The 20,884-nt window shown below is 38.0% G+C and overlaps 1 protein-coding gene and 1 long non-coding RNA gene across 2 annotated transcripts in view; one reads left to right on the top strand and one right to left on the bottom strand.

Moving 5' to 3' along the window:
* TMEM108 (transmembrane protein 108) overlaps positions 1 to 20,884 on the top strand; it is a 456,490-nt gene that overhangs the window by 186,750 nt on the left and 248,856 nt on the right. The window lies entirely within an intron of this gene.
* Positions 3,361 to 5,442, bottom strand: LOC117656045 (uncharacterized). The gene is made up of 3 exons (XR_004588852.3): positions 5,329 to 5,442; positions 4,533 to 4,592; positions 3,361 to 4,226 (listed from the first exon to the last, which is right to left on the bottom strand). It is a non-coding gene; the product is annotated as an uncharacterized LOC117656045 (long non-coding RNA).

Here is a 20,884-nt window from a genome sequence, read left to right as displayed (position 1 = left end):
AAAACTGGTATGTTATTTCTTTTTTCTTTTCTAAATTGTATTGCATTTTACCCCTTTTATTCTGTAATTGCTGAATTATTTTTTTCTCCCTTTCTTTTCTCAATCTGTAAGCAAGCCACCTCTCTGATTTGTTCGCGTGTTCAAAATAGTTCTGTTTTATAAATTTCAATACCTTTGCATAATTTTCCTGTTCCAATATATTCAATTTATGTTTAGGTGCTATCCATTTACCTTTAATTTGTTCATCCTCAGGTTTGTCTTGTAATTTTTCTTCCCAATTTTTGATCTCTTCCTGCACATTATTATATTCTTTTTTCCTTTCCTTTTTTCGTTTTGCCTTATAAGCTATTGTTAATCCTCTTGCATAGGCTTTCATTGTGTCCCACAGCTTCTGAAGGAAGGTGTGGTTTTTTGTGTTATCTCTGAAAAACAACTCTAATTCCTTTTTCATTTGCTCTATATATTCCTTTTCCTTCAGTATCTGTGGGCTCAACGCCCATCTACTCTTTTTCCTTTGATGTCCTTTCCATATCAACATTACACGGTTATGATCAGCCCAGTTATTTGACATTATTTCTACTGTTTCTACCTTTTGTATAAGTGTCTTGGTTACCCAAGCTATGTCTATTCTGGACCAGGATTTATGAGGATTGGAATAATATGTAAATTTCTTTACCTCGGGATTGTAAAATTTCCAACCATCTATTAAATTTAATTCTTCTACTAAATCCATAAAAGTTCTAGGAAGTACATTTTTCTTTTTTTTATTACTCTGATCACTGCTATAATCCTTTTTTACATCTACAATTGCATTGAAATCTCCAATCAAGCATATATTCTCTGTTTTTTCTTCTATTATCTTTTCATGTATTTTTTTGTAAAATTCTAATTGTCCACTATTCAGCACCAATAAAATATTTCTATTTAAATTTTACCTCTATCATAAATATTCTTCCTGCTGAATCTGCATATCTCAACTTACACTCTATTCCTTCTCTAATGTACACCACTATTCCTCTTTTCTTTTCTTCCGCTAGTGTTACAAATAATTCCCCTAATTTTTTACATTGTAAATATTTTTCATCCTGTTTTCTTATGTGTACCTCTTGGAGGCACACAATATCCATTTTTTGTTTTATCACTTTTCTAAAAATTTGATGCTGATTAGCCGGAAAGTTGAGATCATTTACATTTAATGATAAGATTTTTAAATTTTGTTCCATTCCTTTGTGGTTCTACTATGTGATATTTCCTATTACTTCCTGTCCTTTCTCTTAGCTCTTGTTTTCACTTCTTCCTCTTGAAATTCCCCTTCTTCCTCTTTATCTCCCTCCTCTAGTACCTTTTCTCGCTCTTCCTGTCTCTGAGTCCCTTTGGTCCTCCGTTCCGGCTCCTCCCTGTTACTATTTGCTCCTTCTATGCCCATCACTTGGTCATGCAGGTTCTGTGCTCTGTGCTGTGAGTCCACTTTAATTTTTTTCCCTTGCCATGACACCAACATTTCTTCCAGTATTATTCATCTAAACAGTATATGCCGTTTATTTAGTAATGTGGCTAGGAACCAATATTCCTTTCTCAGTTCTCTTATTCTCTTAGGGAGTTGCTTTAATGTAATTATTTCTTTGCCTCTATAAAACATGGGTTCATTTTTTGTTATTTTCTAAACAATGTCTCTTACTTTTCTTCACACAAATCTTACATGGACCTCTCTCGGTAATTTATATTGTCTGGCATAATTCGTGTGAACCCTATAGATCTCGTTCAACTCATTTATTATTTTGTCCTTATCCCATTGGAGGGCCTCCGCAATCACTTCTGCCATCACAAATGTTAAATCCTCCTCTCTATCTTCGACCACATTCTGAAATCGCAAGTAGAATGCAGCTCTCTACATCTCCAGATGTGCCACTGTGTTTTCCAGTTCTTTATTTAGTCCCATCATTTTCTGATCCAATGAGTCCAATTTTCTTCTGTCTGTTCTGTTCTCTTCTCTATAGCTGTTATTCGTTGATCATTTTTTTGTATAATTTCTTGAATCCATCTTTTCATCTATTTTTTGAATATCACTTTTTACTTCTCTTTTAATCTCATCCATATCCTTCCTTGTTTCTTCGTGGTTCTTTGTCATACATTCCTGCATTTTTATCATGGTCAAACATTTCTTCTATTGTTCTCTGCGCTGCAGAGGAAGCCGATGGTCCAATCAATGTCGAGGTAGTTTTCTTTCCTGTTTTCAGGTGGTTGTGGTGGTACTAGTCATTTCCTTTAGTATTCTATATTGTTCCCCTAAAATCCTATCTATCTTTTCCCAAATCACCATCCACTTTACTATTCAACTTATTTTCCTTCTCTCCTTTCTCTATCCTCTTCTGTTAAGTTATAAACTAGTCCCCTTTAGTTCATAATATATTATGTCCCAAAAAATAAAAAGAAAAAAAAAGAAAAAGAAAAGAAAAGAATAGAAAAAAACCCAAAAAACTTCTTTGTATAATATAAATACTAACTTGATTAATAAAATTCTATTAAGAAGGAGAATTCATGAATACCTTAATTAATATCTAAGTACTAAAATTCTTATATAGTTACCAATTTATCAATTAAGAAAGTCTAATATTAACTTTAAGTATTTATTTTAAATAATCAATATACCAATAAAAAGGTAGAGGTAAAGAAATGAGAGAAAGAAAAAATAGAGAAAGGGAGAGAGAAAGTAAAAAGACAATAAGTAGTTGATAATAATCTACTATTAGTTAATTATATATGTAAAAGTTACTCTATAGATAAATATATCAATATATAAATTGTATATAAATGTACACAGTACTTTCAATTCTTGTGTGTTTTAAAAGTTCAGATATAGTTCAGATATAGTTTTTCTTTTTTTAAAAAAAAATTGATTTATATGCTGCCCTTCTCCGGAGACTCAGGGCGGCTTACAATGCATTAAGCAATAGCCTTCATACTTTTGTATATTTATACAAAGTGAGCTTATTGCTCCCACAAACTGGGTCTTCAATTTACCTACCTTAGAAAGGATGGAAGGCTGAGTCAACCTTGAGCCTGGTGAGATTCGAACTTACAGTAATTGCAGACAGCTGGTGTTAATCACAATACTATCAGTCTGCTGAGCCACCAGGCTTCTTTCTTGCCGGTCCCACCAGGACCGATCCTCACCCCTAAAGGGTACCAAAACGCTAGAAAATCGGCACTGAGAATGGAGCAATTTTTCCCATGCCACCTCGACCCCATGTCTCCGCCGGAAGTCGCTGCTAGTTTTTAATTTCATCGCCCTAGTCCCTCTCTTTGTTCCAATGGATCTTTAGCTCTTGTCCCTTCTCTGAGGGGCCTTTCCTCTTTGTCTTTTTCTTTATCTTTGTTTTTTGCAGCATCCACCAGTCCTAAATCTTCATCCAATTGTCCACAGAATTGTTGATAAAATGCTTTTGCTTTCTCAATCTAATCAAATCTGTATCTTTTTTCTTGCCATGTCACCATAATCCCTTCAGGTATCAGCCATCTAAAATTCACTCCTTTGAATATTAGGAATTTCGTTAAGAATTGATATTCTCTTCTCAGATCTCTAACCCTATTTGTATTTGTCACAAGACAATAAGTTGTTTATCTCTGTGTTTCAATGTTGAAGTCCTTGCTGCTTGTAATATCTCTGTTTTCATTGCCCTCTTCATGAATCTTACATGAACTTCTCTTGGCAATTTATTCCTTATTGCATATCTAGTATATATTCTAAATGCTTCATCGATTTCATTTAAAATCCTTTTCTGAGGTTGTTCCAGAACTTCCGCCAGAATCTCTGCAATTACTTCTGGTAGATTTTCTCCTTTTTCTTCTTCTATATTCTGAAATCTTAACTAGAATTCGGATCTTTCCATTTCCAGCAGAATAATTGTTCTCTCTTGTGATATATCTGTTGAAATCAGTTTTTCTTCCAACTCCTGCACTTTTCCCCCCCTGTCTTTTCTGTTTTTTCCTCTACTTTCTGGATTCTCTCCTCATTCTTCTCCATTATTTCTTTCATTTCTGTTTTATATCAGTCAGGAGTGACTGCATCAAATTTCACAGTCCTGTTATCTCTGGAGATTTGTGTGTTTCTGCTGCTAATGGGCTTGGTGCTGGTTGTGTAAATTTCTTCATTTTCACTTTTCCTGATATTTATAATCCACTTGTAGTTATAATTCAAATACTTAGTTCAACCAGTGATTGAGTTGCTAGTAATAAAATAAAATAGGGTATAGTAAAATAGGAAGGTTCTCAAATCTTTCCTCCCCTTCCAAAAATTTAATAATAATCATTTTAAAAAAAATTAAAAAAACTCGAAGAGGGGAGAAAAAAGAAAAAAAAAGAAAAAAGAAAAAGAGAGGGAAAACAAAAAAAATTATGACCAACTATCTCAAAAAAGAGAGAAACAGGTAGAAAAAAAAGAAAAGAAAAGGTTAAAAAGTAAAATTATAAATTCAAAATCAACAGTCAGAGTCCATACAAAAAAAAAGAGATATAACAAATCAATTTGATACCTTTTCTCCAGCTGATTCTTCAAGTCTTAATCCGAGGGAAAAATATTTTAAAATCCAATTCTATTAAATCCAGTGAGGGGGAAAAAAAGAGAGAAAAAACAGAAAAAACAGACCTTTAAATATATAGAGAAAAAGAGAAAAAAGGAATAAGTCTAAAATCTTTTTCCACCAGCAATTCTCTAAACATAAATCTAGTCAATCCAAAAAATAGGGGATAATAAAAAAATTAAAATCCAAAAAGTCAGACAATCCGAAAGCTCAGAAAAAAACAACAAAGGGAAATTCAAAGGCAGGTTTCAGTTTCATCTTCACAGCTGTTCTGTTATCATCTAACCAAAATGTCAAGGTCAGTTTTCAGTTTCTTCAAAAATATATGTCTTTTTACTTTCTGCCACTAGATGGCACTACAAGTTCACTTTTAAGATTAAATCCATACTTCCGTCTCTTTTACAATTACAATTTACAATTGTTACAAAGTCCCAATCACTTTCTCTTCTATCCCATTCATAAACAAAAGTATCGTTCGTTCCATTCAGGCAAAGTCTTAGTATCCAATTCCTTTTTTAAGCCAATTTCAAATCCCCAAGTTTTTTTTTTTTCTCCCTTCCCTCGGAGTCTGGTAAAATATCTAAAATGCTTTCTTCCGCCTTCTTCGCAGCTAGATATCCAGATGTGGATTTGGATACACACCCACATCCACTCCTTGGTCAGCCAATCTTTTCCACCCTATTAATCTTTCAGATGGATCAAGAGAAAAATCTCAGAAAATAGTAAAAAATAATAAGAGAATCCTCACCTCGATGTCACAGGTTGTCTCTTTGTTTCCTCTTTTGTCCCAGCTTTTTAGCAACTTCTAGGTTGCTTTCCACCCTGTCTGATTGGAGGAGCTTTTTACGGTCTTTCTAGGGAGATTGCAATCTTCCTTTGTTAACCGGTATGTGCTCCTCTTGCTTATCATCCCTACAGGACAATTTAGGTCACCGAGGACCTTCAGACAGTGGGGATATCGACGGCCCCTTGGGAGCAACCAAGAAGTCCATCTTGCTGCTGGGACGTTGGCCACGGCTCCTCTTCTCTGCACTCTTGAATCTCAACATCTTTTTTATATTGTTGTGACCAAAACTGGATGCAGTATTCAAGTGTGGCTTTACCAAGGCCTTATAAAGTGGTATTAACACTATGTGAACTTGATTCTATCCCTCTGTTTATGCAGCCTAGAACAGGTACTATTATTGAACAAGGTATATACTGTACCTGTGCATTTTGTTTTTCTTGCCTAAATATAAAACCTTACTTGATGAGACAGGTTTTCTTCTAGAAATTCATCTATTGACAGTGAAAGGGGAGAGAAGAGAAAGAAGTAAATCACAGAACTCTAATTAGTGCACTAAATTGTTTATTGAACTTTTTAATAAATACAAATAATATCGAATATCAAAGTTAAATATTTCATTTTAAAACTATTTTCAATACACTGCAAACTGAAATAAAAAACTAATGTAACATAATATTGATAACATTTATTTATTATCTTTTGTCACATATAGTGCAAAAATAACAAAATTATTCTTCTACAATTCATTGACATCAATTTTCAAACTACAAGTTAAACTATATGGATTATATGGAGACCAGTTGTTCAAACTAATATTGTTAATGGTACAAAGCCAATTCAGAGACTTGAAACATTTTGCTTAGTTAGCTTTTAAATTCTGAAAATTAAAACCTGATGTATTAGTAGGCAAATATAAATTTTCTCCAATAATGTTCATTTCAGTCTAAGCTAACTAAATTTTTTGTTTAAACATACTAACTGATGTTACAATGATAATGTCAATAAATATATTTACATATCAAAGTGCTCCAAAATTTTTATAGTTTGAAGATGGGGTTAAAAATCAGGAAAAAATCGAAAGGTCAGCTGTTATAACCATGAGCCGAGGTGGCGCAGTGGTTAGGGTGCAGTACTGCAGCTACTTCAGCTGACTGCTAGTTCAGCGGATCAAATCTCACCGGCTCAAGGTTGACTCAGCCTTCCATCCTTCCGAGATGGTTAAAACGAGGACCCAGATTGTTGGGGGCAATATGCTATTTAGTATACTGTCTTTGGTGTAAGCCGCCCAGAGTCCTTGGAGAGTGGGCGGCAAAGAAATATGAATAATAAAATTAAAATAAAATAAAATAAAATGAAGTATGCAGCTTAGTATCTATTCCAAGGAGATTTCTCATTACAAATGTACTAGTCATTAACAAATATTTTATATATACCGTATGTATCAATCTGTGTCTATTTAGTCAATCTGTCATAGAAGGAATGGCTGATGTGCTGTGCAGATTATAAAACCAAATGACAGGATGAATTTCAGGTCTTCCTTGTTTATGCAAACTATACAGGCTGTTATCTGCCAAGCAGCTGCAGGAAAGTGAAACATGTCTACTTTTATATTAGTAAATCTGTATATTAAGCTTTGTTCATGGAGGTGACATTTAAACTAAGTTCTTCCTACTTCACCAAGTATTAAAAATGAAGATTGATGTAGTATTTTTTAATAATATTCAGGGTATTCCTGAGTAGATCATATAGCAGGGGTGAAATGCTCCCGGTTCGGACCAGATTGCCTGATCCGGTAGCGATGGAGACGGGTGGTTCGGAGAACTGGTAGCAAAAAATCCCTGCCCCTCCCCCATGCCCAGTTGAGCCGGATGGGCGTGGCCATTTTTTTCCTACTTTTAAAGCTTTTTTCTACAACCTCTTCGGCCGAAAAAATGCTTTTAAAAGTAAAAAAAAAAAAGCCTCTGATGATCGCGCAGCTCAGCTGGGATTGTCAGAGGCATTTAAAAGAAAAAAAAGGTTTTTTTTCTTTTAAATGCCTCTGACGATCCAAGCTCAATTGATTGCCTGATCATCAGAGCCTTTTGAAAGCATTTTTTTTACAACCTCTTCACCGAAGAGGTTGTAGAAAAAATGGTTTTAAAAGTAAAAAAAAAAAAATGGCTATGCCCACTCAGTCACATTACCCCCCACCAAGCCACGCCCACAGAACCGGTAGTAACAAATTTTAGATTTCACCACTGTCATATAGCCATACTATTTATTTTGAAAGTAATAACATTTTTCCTTACAATATTTATCTGTTACTAAACAAGTCAAAACCAATTAACACACACCATGCGAGTGAGCTTTTAAGCTGCAGCACCTGGTGGTTTTCTTTTCCTGATATCCAGTACAACATTTTAATCAAACCTTCAAAACTGAACAGTTGTAACAAAGGAAAGGTCTAGTCTAGTCATTTAACAATTGAAAGCTTTAATGAGTATCTTCATATAGGAACAGCAATGATATGATTAAGAATAGGTTTTATCATGGTAGGAAGGTGAGCTTGGATTGGTTGAAACTTAATCCATTGTTGAAATCCTAAATTAGTTGTCGGACAGATGACTGCATTAACATGTTTCATAAACTGCTCATTCATGCATTTTGATTAATTTCACATAAATCAACTGAAGTCAACTAAATTTCAGTATCATTTACCATTTTATCTTTACAAGTATTTACATATATGCAGCTAGCTAGCTAGCTAGATACAAATATTGATATATAAAACTTTTTATTTGCCTTGTATGCTTGGATATTATACTAATTCAGTATACATATGTAAACTTCTATTGTGTATGTTAATTTCTTTGTTTAGAAGCCAATGAATATATTTTTGATAAGAGCCAATATGGTAAAGAAGTTAGAGTATTTGAGTAGAATTGGAATAGAATTGTCTAAAATCAAATGCTCATTCATTCATCATGATCTCTCAACTGGGTATCTGAGGGAAAAAACAGCAAGGCAAAAGAACATATATGAAACTTGAGTTCCTCAAAGAAAGACAGAATAAGGATATAACAAATATCTATCTGCTTTTTGGAACATAAGGTTAATTGGTATGTCCTTCAGGGCTCCAGTAATTTTACACTGATCTGAACTAAATTAAAACAGTCTAAACTGCATACTTTTTGGCTTGTGTTGGTGCTTTTTATTTATAGTACAGGCAAATAAGATAACTTGCAGTAGAAAGAATCCCATCCAATTTTTTTAATTTACCCAGATGATTAGTCATTAAGGAATTAGCATGAACCAAGGCCACTGTTTTCCAGCTATGGGTAAGAAGAAAATAATACTTTCATTAGGATTGCTGTGGGATTGTAACATTAAATCCTTGGGGATTAGTGACATCAGGAGATGTCCTGTACAATGCAAATACTGTGCCAGATGCCACCTTTGAACTCATGCTGAATCCTGCTGAGTTTATCTTAAAGCCTGCTAAAATTAGCAGAAGAGTATTTACCTTTAAAGTTCTTTTTGGTATCAGGTTATTTGAAGGACTGCCTCTCCTTGATTACATGAACTCATCCCACTAGAGCTGGCAGAGAAGGCATACTGCAGGTACCATCTGCCAGGGACTTATATTTGAGATCTGTCTTTGTCATCAGGCCTGGGAATCCAAGGTATCCAGATGATACCAAGGTATCAAATATATCCAAGGTATCTAGATGATATCTTAAGATGGTTCTAGCATTATACTTAATTGACTCTATCCTGTACCGGATTGTTGTATTTTTAATAGGGCTGGTTTTAATAATTGTTCTTATCTATTTATTGTTTATTTTAATGGCTGTATGCTACCCAGCATCACTTTGTGTGAGATAGGTGGATGGATGGATGGATGGATGGATAGATAGATAGATAGATAGATAGATAGATAGATAGATAGATAGATACAGTTGTTCTTATAAGTTTACATACCCTGGCAGAATTTATGATTTCCTGGCCATTTTTCAGAGAATATGAATGATAACATGAAAACCTTTCTTGCACTCATGGTTAGTGTTTGGCTGAAGCCATTTATTATTAGTCAACTGTGTTTACTCTTTTTCAATCATAATGACAACAGAAACTACCCAAATGATCCTGATCAAAAGTTTACATACCCTGGTGATTGTGGCCTGATAACATGCACACAGGTTGACACAAAGGGGTGTGAATGGCTATTAAAGGTAACCATCCTCACCTATGATCTGTTTGCATGTAATTAATGTGTGTGTATGAAAGGTCAATGAGTTTCTGACCTCCTGACAGACCCTTGCATCCTTCATTCAGTGCTGCACTGAGGTTTCTGGATTCTGAGTCATGGGGAAAGCAAAAGAATTGTCAAAGGATCTGCAGGAAAAGGTGGTTGAACTGTATAAAACAGGAAAGGGATATAAAAAGATATCCAAGGAATTGAGAATGCAATAAGCAGTGTTTAAACTCTAATCAAGAAGTGGAAAATGAGGGGTTCTGTTGAAACCAAACCACGGTCATGTAGACCAACTAAACTTTTAGGCACAACTGCCAGGATGCAAAGAAAAACCCACAAATAACTTCAGGTGAAATACAGGATTCTCTGAAAACATGTGATGTGGCTGTTGCAAGATGCACAATAAGGAGGCACTGGAAGAAAGATGGACTGCATGGTCAAGTTGCCAGAAGAAAGCCATTACTATGCAAATACCACAAAGTATCTTACTTACAATACATTAAACAGCACAGAGACGAGCCTCAAACCTTCTGGCACAAAGTCATTTGGAGTGATGAGACCAAAATTTAGCTTTTCGGCCACAACCATAAACACTACATTTGGAGAGGAGTCAACAAGGCCTATGATGAAAAGTATACCATTCCTACTGTGAAATACGGAGGTGGATCACTGATGTTTTGGGGATGTGTGAGTTACAAAGGCACAAGAAATTTGGTCAGAATTGATGGCACGATTAATGCAGTATGTTATCAAAAGATACTGGAGGACAATTTGCATTCATCAGCCCAGAAGCTGTGCATGCGATATATTTGGACATTCCAACATGACAATGATCCTAAACCGAAGGCCAAGTTGACCTGTAATTGGCTGCAGCAGAATAAAGTGAAGGTTCTGGAGTGAATTTTTGAATTTATTTATTGATTGATTAGCCCTTGGGCCATATCAAAGTGCAGAGTTCCAAAAACAAATCATTACAAAAGTTTGGTAAAACAATTTAAATGAAATTGGAATAACGCACGATTAAAAATACAATTAAAAATACAAGAATAAAATACGATCTAAAATGAAATCGGAATAAAATACAATCATTTGAGATACAATTTAAATATGATTAAAATTATATTATAATGTCACCCCTGCATCTACCCAATAAGTCTTAAAACTACTATTAAAATTATATTATTAGATCAAATGGTCTTTCCTACAATTTACCACATTCTGCTGCACCAACTTTGTCCTTTTTTCCATCAACTTTACCGCAAATTTGGCAATCCATTTCACCAACTGCAAGTTAGAACCTAACAGACAATGTTGCAAGAAGTGCTCTTTAGACTTAGGGGTGCTGGTATAAAAGATCCTGCCCAGTTGATGTTCCCTCAAATCTGAGTATAGGGGGCAATCAAAAATTACATGGGACGTTGTTTCAACTTCCCCCGTCCCACATAAACAGACTCTTTCTCTTACAGGGATACCCTTATACCTACCCCAAAGCATGTTTGTTTGAAGTTGGTCTAATCTCAATTTGGTAAGAAATCTCCTTATGACAGGAAATAAAGGCACAGTTAAATATTTTTCTATTTTAAAAATTTGTTTATTGGCTGATAACCAGGGGCAAAGTTTTACTGCTGTCACCTGTGCAATATCCGATTGGGCACTTATGTCCTTAAATCTCTGTGCAATCCAATTTCGGATCTGCCTATGATCGTACTGCTGCCAATTTAAAGGAATACCAGAGCTAGATACCTGCTTCAGAACTCTTGATAACCAATAATTTTTGTTACTTGAGATAATCTGCTCCATTAGTGCTAATTTTGGTAACCTCCCTTCCTCCATCTCGATTATTCTTAACCAATAATAAACAGTCTTCAACAAGGTCCTAGTGCCAATCGCATGGACTCCCGTTTCTGCCCTTACTACATATGCTGGGGTTCCAGGGGACACTGCCAAAATTCTCCTCAGTAACTTATTTTGAGGAGTTTCCAGACCAGGCAACTTAACCGACCCCCATATTTCTGCCCCATAGGTAAATACTGGTTCGATTTTCGCCTGGAAGACCTTTAGCACTGGGATTAATGAAGATGGAGTTTTCTCTAAAATAAGTTTGTTTAATTGAGCCATCCGAGCCATGGCCTTCCGAGCTCCGGCTTTTACCTGCTTATTCCATTTGCCATTTGTCTGAAATACTAGCCCTAAATAGGTAAATGACTGAACTTGTTCTATTCTTCTGCCATTTAAAACCTATCTCCTCATATTTTGTTGCCTGCTAAATATCATTACCTTTGATTTCTCTATGTTAATTGTCAAGCGATTTTTTATACAATATGCTGCCAACCTCCCGAGTGACCTTCATAGCCCCACCTGTGAGGCCGACAGCAAAATTATATCATCGGCATATTTATTTATTTATTTATTTTTCAAATTTCTATACCATCCTTCTCCTTTTGGACTCAGGGCGGTGAACAGCCAAGTAAAACACTTTATATACAAAAGTTAAAATAGATTTAAAATAATTAAATAATTTGGCCCATAAATTTAAAACATTACAATTTAAAACCAATTTCAAATTTTAAAAACCCCATCATAAAATCAGGACAGCCCGGCTAACTGAAAGAGGTAGGTTTTAAGGGCCCGACGAAACGTCCGGAGGTCTGGGATCGCTCGTATCTCTGGGGGTAGATTGTTCCAGAGGGTAGGTGCCACCACAGAGAAGGCTCTCCCACTGGGGGTCGCCAGCCAACATTGTCTGGCCGACGGCACCCTGAGGAGGCCCTCTCTGTGGGAGCGAACTGGCCGGTGAGAGGCAATTGGTGGCAGAAGACGGTCCCGTAAGTACCCCAGCCCTAAGCCATGGAGCGCTTTAAAGGTAATCACCAACACCTTGAAGTGCACCTGGACGTCCACCGGAAGCCAATGCAGCTCATGCAGGAGAGGAGGATATAACAAGCAATTGACCTGTCTTGTTCCTATACTAGGCCCATGGAGTGATGTATCTTCCAAACATTTTGGAAGGTCATTTAAATATAAATTGAAAAGTGTTGGGGCTAAGATGCAACCTTGTCTGACACCCTTCTTTATTGGGATTGCATTTGTTACCGATCCTGTCCTATTCACTCGAACTCTTACTTGGGTTTCCGTGTATAACAATATAATTAGATATAACAATTTCTTTTCAATTCCCATGGCCTCTAATTTATCCCATAAAATTTGTCTATCAATTGTGTCGAAGGCTGCCTTCGAGTCTATGAATGCCACATACAGTGTTTTTTTCCAAAATTTAAACTTTGTTATTAGATGCACAAAACACAATTATCCATAGTAGATCTTCCACTCCTGAAACCTGACTGTTCTTCAGCTAGAATGTTATTTCTCATTATCCAGTCCTCTAATTTATGAAGCAAATGCTTAGCATAAATTTTTGCTGAAATATCGATTAGACTAATTAATCGGAAATTATCTGGGTTATCTCTAGAGCCTTTTTTATGTAAGGGGATAATTATTGATGAACGCCAACTGGCAGGAATTTGCCCTGTTCCATTGATAAAAGTAAAGAGACTCGCCAGGACAGGCGCCCACCAGGCTATGTTATTTTTAAATAACGATGCCAGGAGTGCATCCTGTCCTGGAGCTTTGTTTGTCTTCAGGGAGGAGATTAAACTTCTCACCTCCATGATTGACACTTCTTCCCACTGGGGTAAGGCTTCATATTCCGGTATCAAGCTCAGAGAGGATTCCGCTACTGCTGGAGTGGCCAAATGCTTCTCCCAACTTTCTGCACTAATGTTTAGGTCACTTATTGGTTTTCTATCTCTAATAATTTTTGAGACCTCCAACCAGAATAGTGTGGGTGAGGCCAGCTTTGCTGCCTGTTCTAGGCCAGCCCATAAGTTGTCAATATAGGAGGCCTTTTTTCTCTTCAATAGCTGCTTATATTTCTGCCTTATGGTAATATACTCCTTCTGTAATTCCATGTTTGGTCTGATTAAGTATCTCCTAAGTGATTTCCTAAGCTGTTTTTTCTTTTCCTTACAGTCGTTATCAAACCATGTTGAGTAACTAGAATCAGACTGGCCCATTGGCTTGGTAGTCATGGAAAAATGCTTCAATTTATGGCATATTTCCGCAAAATATACTATAAGCTCTTGTTCACCCGTACTGTTTGAGCATATATGTGCTAAGGCTTCCATACATGGTGAATTCATGAATTCAGTCACTGCTTTGCTATCAACCCTCTTCCATGTTAGTCTTCTCTCATGGGCTATTTCTAAGTTGAAGCCTATTTGTTGAATTGTTTGATTCCTTTTCATTAAGTCGGAAGGGATTGCCAGGGATGTCTCAATCGGAAGATGATCACTTTCTGGCCTTGGTAACGTCAAGACCGAAGTTGACCCTGATACTAAGCTGTGAGAAACACAAAAATAATCAATAGAACTACATGCCTTAGGGCCAAAAAAAGTTATGGGGTACCTTCTAACCTCCGAATACTGGCCTACAATTTGAAGGTTACAGTTGTATACCATTATAAGAAATTTCCCCCCATCTTTGTTCTTTTTCCTATCTTGGGAGACCCATGATTTTTTTCCTATCTTGGGAGACCCATGATTGTTGGTTATGTAAATATCCATCTGGAACCATTTTCAATAAAAGGTTCCAACGAGGGACCCACACACACGTTAAAGTCTCCTGCCAAAATTAGAGGTGTTTTTATAAATTTTTTACGTATATCTAATATTTTTACCTCTAGAGCCTCCCACAAATCGCCCATTGCTGGATTAACATACACATTTACAAATACCATTAACTTCCCTTCATATGCCAAATGGATTGCTTGAAAAAATAAAGGGCCGGAATCCGAGCATATCTCATTTTCCTTCCATCCTAGTACGGCTTTTACCAAGATGCCCAATCCTCCTGAGGCTCTTCCCTTTTTAGCTACTCTCTTTGCTGGCAGCTGCCAAATATTAAACCCGGAGAGCTCAATGGGGGTCTCATCGCTACTAACCCAAGTCTCCTGCAAGGCAATTACATGGTACCTGTTTAAAAATTTAATACAGTCGTCTGTGCACCAACTTCCTCTCCATCCTGCCACATTCCAAGAGAGGAAGTGTACTCTTGAAGGAAGTGATTGCTCGCTATTTCCTAGTCAGGCTTCTTGAATAATCTCTCCCACCCATCCTCCCTCATATACACTCACACACCCATTTAATCGCCTGAGCTCCATAGAAGTCTGTTTGGGCGTCATTGCACTGCCTGTTACTTTCGGGCTTGCAGGTCCATGGGCTCTATTAATCTCTGCCTCCACGATAAATGATTTTACATGAGGCACTGCGTTTATGTCATTTCTTGGTATCATCTTTGCCACTAAAGGGGACTGGGGGATTCTTTCCTGGGTGCCTTCCATCTCCGATGTTTGTCCCACAACACTTTGCATTATCAAATCTGCTGTCTCTGGCACTTTGTGCTGTATAGACGTGGGCATCAGGCTTCCTGGGCTTATAGGCTGCTGACTCTCCGGAATTGCGTCATGCCTTGAAGGGGGTAGAACAACCGATGCCAAAGGAGCGGCAGAGGAAATGGTCTGCTTCAGCAGCTTCCTCGTCTCTTTAAGTTTTTTAAGTACTTCTTGCTGCTCTGTTAGTGAAAGTGAGGAAAAAGTTTCCAAACAGGCAGAACCAAATGTCTCATCTTGCACCAAGCCAATTGAAGGAAGTTTCACATCAGCTGGATCCAAAACCCTAACCGACATTTCCTCTGTAACACTAAATCTCCTCCCTGCCTCAGCCAGCCTGCTTTCCCTATTCAGTCCACTTTCCCAATCAGCTGTCCCATGCACTCCCACGCTCTCTCTCTGGATCAGCAGGCTGACCTCACCACTAGAAAAAACTCGGGTAGGTAAAATTTGATAAAAAGCCAAGAATCCTCTCATTCACATAAGCAGGCTTGGAAAGAGCTGTTATTTGAACTTAAAAAGAATTCTGAAATAATTATCCCGTTGTGGAAGATATTCATATGCTGCCAAATCTATTGCCCCCTTGTCACTCCGAGTAAGCTGAGACAAAGAGGTCACTGTCCGTCTTTTTGAAGACCATCTACCCGCATTTATCTCAGAATTATATATATTCAATACAATCTGCTCCTTCAACAATCACCTGTTTCCCCCCCCCCACTCCTGTACCCTGGGATTTCAGGCCCAACCAGCTCACCATCTCTTTTTTTCCCTCTACGCTTACAGTCAATATGCTGTCCGCTTGCTCTTTCCCTCGGTTGCACCATTGATGGTATCTGGCCAGGTCGTTCTGTCTGGTAGCAGTTGAACATACCTGTGGCTTTTTTATCTGTGCCACAGCAATAAAATTAATAACAGAGTCCAACTTTAAACGCACCTCTGAAAACTGGTCAAAAATGGCCAAGACTGTCTGAGAAGTGAGCGTACTGTGCCGGCTAATAAAAGCCCTTGTACTATCACTTAGCTGGTTTTCAAGTCCTAAAGCTAATTCACTGTGGTTGTAAAACTCCGACTCTAGGCCCTTATCCCGGCCTGGAGCTGATTCACTTAAAGTTGCTGAGTCATTTGTCATCTGATTACGCGGAGGGGTTCACAAGCCTCTTAACTGGCTTCTTGACTGGCTCTCCTCAGCCTGCAGTTCCCATTCCAGGGGAGAATCCCCAAACAATGCCAAAGCTTCACAGCTATCTGGCAGGGAAAATGGGGAGGATGCACGACCCACTGTTGATTGTATAGGCTGACAAAATCCGTCAATTTTCTGTTGTTTTTGTGGATTGGTTCCACCTTCCGTACTGTTTGGTGAGCACTGTGCCATCTTTCTTTTCTTCCCCTTGGGAGAGGCCATCTGAATTCCAGTTATACATAGCTGCAAAGGTTCTTCCATGGGGCAAATTAGTCGTTGCATGAAGAAGCCACAGTCAGGATCTTAGGTTGTCTGTGCGTTGGATAGCTGCCATGGATAGCTGGTTTGCTTAGTAGGGAAGGCTTTCCTCTCATTCACTAAATGCTTTACTAGCTGGAGTAAAAAGCTGAGGTAAAAGCTGGAGTAAAAAATGAACCTTTCAAATAGTAAAATTGAGACTTTTTAAATTTAAAAGTTAGAAGTTAAAAGTTAAAATTGATTTAAAATAGAGTGTTTTTTTATTTAAAAAATAAAAATAGAGAGTAAAAAGTAAAAAGGAGAACAAAGTTAAAAGTTAAAAATTGATTTAAAAGTCGAAAGATTATTTTTAAAAAAGGATAAAAATAGAGAGTAAAAAGGAGAGCAGACTCCGGTTCTGGAGTGGCCATCTCAGTCTCCTGACCTCAATATCACTAAGCCACTCTGGGGAGATCTCAAACGTGCAGTTCATGCAAGACAGCCCCAAAATTTACAGGACCTGGAGGCTTTTTGCCCGGAAGAATGAGCAGCGTTACCATCTGAGAAGATAAAGAGCCTCATCCATACATACCACAAAAGACTTCAAGCTGTCATTGATGTTAAAGAGGCAATATACCGTATTAAGAACTGGGGTATGTAAACTTTGGGTAGTTTCTGTTGTCATTAGGTAAACACAGTTGATTGATAATAAATGGCTTCAGCCAAACACTAACCATGAGTGAAAGAAAAGTTTTCGTGTTATCATTCATATTCTCTGAAAAATGGCCAAGAAATCATAAATTCTGCCAGGGTATGTAAACTTATGAGCATAGACAGACAGACAGACAGATACAGTAGATAGATAGATATGGAATTAAGTGTATTTGCAAGGGTATTGGAGATGTATCCCACAGCGATATTCTTCACACCCCAAAACCATAAGAAAAGAGTGAAACTACACCAGTGAATGCTTGCACTGTGTGAACCACATTCAGCTGACTGAATCTCAATTTGATATCAGAATTCAAGATGTCAAAAATAAGAAGCAGGGCATATTTTGGAAAAGAATATGAAAAAGAATATATTTTTTTAGTTTACTTTTCCAACAATCCATGAAAAGAATATTATACTTTATTTCAATACCGTCATTTAATTTGGACTGAAATGTGTTGTAAATTTTGTGGGTTTTTCCCCTATAAAGTTGTCATCAGACAGTGTGCCTGTATGTGGATGTATCTCCTAAGACTTCAGCAGTCAAATAAAATTGGAACATTGCCTTTCTGAGGAGTGATTGAACATCCTGCTTTTTTACAGATGACTACAGCTGAGATCTGAGGACATGATGCTCATTTAACAGGCATAAATACAAGTGATTTTTTTTTGTACAGTTTTGCTTCAAGCTGCTCATCTGTTTGTTTGTTTTTTCAGATTACATAAAGCACGTTGACAGATATAATTATTTCTGCTGAGCTGATTAAAAGATCCAAATAACCAGAACTCCAATTTTTGCAGACAACATTTTCCTAATAGGTTAACAAGATCTATATATTGAAATAAAACATTCTGGGGTTTTGTTTGAAAATCAAGATATGGAGGACGAGATTAGACTGTTCTCTTAAATGCAAACAATGTTTTTAAAATGCAAATCAGTTGGGAGGGAAAGTTATTGAGCATAGAAAATGTAGAGATATGGAAAGTTTAGAGGGATAATTTAACCCTTTTCCCCTCTACTTTAGTCAAGAAGAAAATTATTCAGTAAAGAGGATAGAATTTATTATATCTCCACACCTATTGTTACCCTATTATCCCATTGTTATGTATTTAAGGTGTTGGAATCAGGAAACCTGAGTTCTAGATCAAGAAAAATAGGAGGAAAGAGTGTGTGTGGTACCTTTAATCCCTTTGTGATAGACTATAAATCAAATTTCAAAAGCCAATCCCTTCTTCATCCCCTCATGTTGATGTAGTTCTCATTAAGGCATACTGAGTTTTTTGCACTATAAGACACACTCCCCCCCCCAAAGTGGGTGGAAATGTCTCTGTGTGTTATGGAGCGAATATTGCATCACAGACTGGGCCGTGGTGGGGGAGGGGCAGGGGTGAAATGCTACCAGTTCAGCCGAACCAGTAGCAATGGCGGCGGGTGGTTCAGTGAACCAGTAGCGATGGCAGCACGAGGCTCCGCCCACCCTCCCAGTCGTTACTTCCTGGTAACCTGTTTTTTACCATCTGCGCATGTGCCAAGGGGTTTGCTCATGTGCAGAGAGTCCACAGCACGTGCACTTCTGAACTGGTAGGGAAGGTAAATAGATTTCACCCCTGGGGAGGGGGTTGGTGTGGAGGTGGTGACAGGCAGCAGCAGTGAATGGCCTGTTGCCGTCACTGCCTGTTGCTGCCACCCCTATCGCCACTGCTGTTCACCGCCTTTGCCATTCGCCGGCACCGTTCGCTGGCACCATGTCAGTCCTAACGGCGGCCGCATGTTGGGGTTGCCATTCCGGTAGGTGCAGAGGTTCTGGCAAAGCAGAGGCTCCCATGGCATCCTGGCTCCTCAGCTTACTTCCTGGCCACCAAGCAACATAAAGATCCCTCCTTGCCTGCCTCTTCGTCATCTCCTGGCATGGCAGCAAGCTTTCTGAATGGACTGGACAGTGAGTGCAACTGGGAGCTGCTGATTGAGCAGCTATTGGGGGAGGCTGAGAGGCTGAGAGATTGAAGGTCATGGAGAGGTTTGGAAATGGCTGTAATGATGGCTAATCTGGAGGAGTAGCCAGCAAGCTGAGAGCATGCGGGAGTAATGCCTAATTGCAGTATCTAAGGGAACAATGATTAATGAGTGGGGAGGAGTCGAGTTAAGGATCACCTGGGTGATAAAGCTTTATAAGGTAGTGGGGAGCACAAAGCATTAGCTCCAACAAAATCTTCCTGTATTGATTTATGGATGTTAGTTTGTGCTGGTAAAGAATTCAAACCACCATCTCTGTGTGTGGAGTTTTCTTTATACACCGGAACCTGACACACCGCCTATCGTCTGTTGGTTCAGCCTCCTGGAATACCGCTGATCAGCTGTTCCAGGCAGTGGGGATCACTGCAGCCTATTGCCACCACTGCTTGTTGCTGCTATCGCTGCCGCTCAACGTCACTGCTGCTCAGCGACGCCACCTATTGTCACCGCTCGTTGCCAATGCCTATCACTGCTGCCATCTATCACCGCCTGGAAATACTGATTGCCGGTATTCCTGGAGGCCGATCCAGCCGCCAAAGGAGGTGAACAGTGGCAAGCAGCAGGAGCGAGCAGCAGCTATAGGTGGCAGCGATAGGCAGCAGCAGCAACAGAATAGACTCGGGTCCCATGAGAAAAAAATCCATTGTGGGAACAGCTTCACCTACAGGAAATATCTTCCATAGCTTCAAGAGCTTTTGGCTGAAACAATATAGGGTATCCTGTGCAAAAAATAGGTATTTATTATGTAATATCAAAATTTGCTCCTCTTTTATCAATGTACAAGAGATAATGTTCATTTTATAATAATAGCAATAGCACTTAGACTTATATACTGCTTCACGGTGCTTTACATCCCTCTCTAAGCAATTTACAGAGTCAGCATATTACCCCCAACAATTTGGGTCCTCATTTTACCGACCTCGGAAGGATGGAAGGCTGAGTCAAACTTGAGCCAGTGAGACCTGAACTGCCAAACTGCTGGCAGGCACAACCTGAGTCTCAATTTTTTATCTTATTTAGAACATGACAAACCTACAAAACTATACCATAAATAAGGCACATGCAACTGAAAGCAGCCAATTACAGTAGAGAAAAAACTACTTTAAAACAAGGCAGAGCTGGAAAAAAAAATTATAACATCTCTAAAAAGTGAACAAAGTAGTGTAATCTTTCTTAGAATGGTATAAAATGGTATTCTGAAGCTGCTATTGGGGAAAAAACCTCACTCTCAAGTAGTCTCTTCTATGGCTTGCAGATGAGGCCCCTTTGAACAGATCCTAAAACAATTTCAGAACTTGAATAGGGATATATAAGAAGAATTCCCTTTTTCCTGGAAGAAAAGAAAAGAGATAATCATGAAACTATAGGACATATTTTATAATAAAAGGATGATTCTTGAACACCATTAAGCTGTGGTGGCGCAGGAGTTAGAATGCAGTACTGCAGGCTAATTCTGCCCACAGCCTGCAGTTTGATCCTGACAAGGTTGACTCAACCTTCCATCTTTCCAAGGTTGGTAAAATAAGGACCCAGATTGTTGGGGGCAATATACTCTCTGTAAACTGCTTAGAGAGTGCTGTAAAGCACTATGTAGTGGTATATACGTTTAAGTGCTATTGCTATTGCCATCTATGTTGCTTGTAAACTACCCAGAATCCATTAGATGACATGGCCAATATAGAATTTTTTTTTTTT

This window comes from Pantherophis guttatus, chromosome 4, assembly GCF_059756535.1.
Source record: "Pantherophis guttatus breed Tessera chromosome 4, ASM5975653v1, whole genome shotgun sequence".
Taxonomy (NCBI): domain Eukaryota; kingdom Metazoa; phylum Chordata; class Lepidosauria; order Squamata; family Colubridae; genus Pantherophis; species Pantherophis guttatus.
This window is presented reverse-complemented; position numbering and strand designations above follow the sequence as displayed.